The sequence below is a fragment of the Pongo abelii genome, chromosome 16, assembly GCF_028885655.2.
Source record: "Pongo abelii isolate AG06213 chromosome 16, NHGRI_mPonAbe1-v2.0_pri, whole genome shotgun sequence".
NCBI lineage: Eukaryota > Metazoa > Chordata > Mammalia > Primates > Hominidae > Pongo > Pongo abelii.
Window position 1 is genome coordinate 95,584,613 of NC_072001.2, and position 1,899 is coordinate 95,586,511.

Genomic DNA, 1,899 nt, shown 5'->3' on the forward strand with positions numbered 1-1,899 from the left:
TGCTCTGTGAGGACAGGGGCCTTGTCTGGCGTGTTCACTGAGGCATTCCTGACCACTAGAACTGTGCTTGGCACAGAGTAGGCACTTAGTAAACTCCTGCTGCATGAACAAAACAACAAGTGTGGATGCTTCAAAGGAAGACTTGCAGCCGGCTGACCCCCAGAGTGGGGAAGGGGTCCCACCTAATAGGAAGAACACCAAGACTTCCCCAAGAGGAGAAGGAATGGCTCCCCCTTTCTCGGAGAGGCCATATGTCTGGACCCTGTGTGAGATGCTTTCTATATTAGCCCTTGTTGGGGTGTTGCACGCATTTTACAGATCAAACAACCAAGGTTATCAGAAATTAAAGACTCATTTAAGATGCCAAAGCTCATGAGTGGATGGTTGGATGCTGAAGCCAGCATTGTTAACACGATCTCAGCTCAAAAGCCCTGAAGGCCACTTAATTCTACCAACCTTCAACCATCTTGTCATAAGGTGAGCCTGCGCTCAGGAGTGACAGGAAGACGGAACTCACCTTCCTATAGCCCAGACTCCTCACAGGCTACTGCTCCACCCTGGCTCTTCCCACTGGCAAAGCAGATACAGACCCAGAGCACACCTGTGTAGCAATGCCAAATGCTTCCTTGCCAGGTGGTCAAGAGCCACAGCTCTGAGCCTTCCATGTGTCCTGTGCTCCAGCACTGTGGCCAAGGTCCATTCTGATTGGTCAGGGTCCCTCTGTATTGGTAAATACTTTGCATATCACCCCTGCTCCCAGGTTCTCCAGGCAAGAAGCTAGGGGCCAGGTGGCTGATTTGGGCATTTGGACCACTGGGCAGGACACCAGAGCCTCACTGCACTGGTGTTTCTGTGGCAGCTACTTTGGGTGACTGGCTTTCGTCTCTTGTTTTCCATGGACACATCCTTGACCCAAAGCAGATATTCTGTGTAGCTGATGTGCGTACAGATTGAAAATTCAATTGCAGAAGCATAGAGAGGCACTGGAAGAGGCATCTTAGGAGAGTCAGCCAGGACTGGTAATGAGCAAACCATCACCTTGAATAGCCTCTGAGAGGTACACAGTGATGGGCCAGAGGATGACAGAAACAGAAAGAGGGTCTGAGGACCAGAAAAGAGCAGGAAATTTTCACTGAGCACTAACTAGATGCTTTACATGGGCCAGGTCATTTAATTCTCATAGCTACCCATTTGAGGTTGACATTATTATTATTCTCATTCTGCAGAGGAGGAAACTGAAGCAAGAGGTTGATAAACTTCCCCAAGGCCAAAAAAACTGGGAAATGGTTGAGCAGGGATTTAAACTCAAGCCCTCAGTTTCCAGAGTGGTGCAGGAAGCCTCTAAGCTTGATCTTGATCTGCTGCCACTGAAGCTGATGAAGGTCATAAAATGGAGATAAATAACACCAGCTTCAGAGGGAGTGATGGAGGAAGGAGCAGTCTACTCAAAGTGCTCAGTGCAGTGGCTGACACATGGCAGACACTCAACTAATGGAAGGTAGCTAGCTACTCGACTTAGGGTGTTGCAGAAACACAAAGCCATGCTAACATTAAATGAGGTGCTGACATTAATTTAGGGGTGTGGTCTGTTCTATCACTATGATCCTAACTGCAGCTTTCAGGTACAGGGAGACAGAGAAATGTAACTATTTTGCTCAGGCCTAGAAGCTGAGGCCTGAGATCAAGCCAAACCCATGGCATTAGACTTCGCAGGTGAGTGATCCAGCCAGTTCCCACAGTTGCTGTCCCCACACCCGGCTCAGCCGCCAGGGCCTCTCCAACCCCAGCTGTCACCCGGGTCCACCCAGTGGAAATGCTCCTAGTGCAGAACCAGTGACAGGCTCTGGCTGCGTAGCCCTGGGCCCATGGCTGTTGCGCCTGCCTTTTGAATTTGCCAGG

At 49.9% G+C, this 1,899-nt stretch overlaps 1 non-coding gene across 1 annotated transcript; it reads left to right on the forward strand.

The window, feature by feature from the left end:
- Nucleotides 1–1,463, forward strand: LOC100459956 (uncharacterized protein C15orf32). The gene is made up of 2 exons (XR_008514264.2): nucleotides 1–476; nucleotides 899–1,463. It is a non-coding gene; the product is annotated as an uncharacterized protein C15orf32 (transcript).
- Nucleotides 1,464–1,899: the final 436 nt, after the last annotated feature.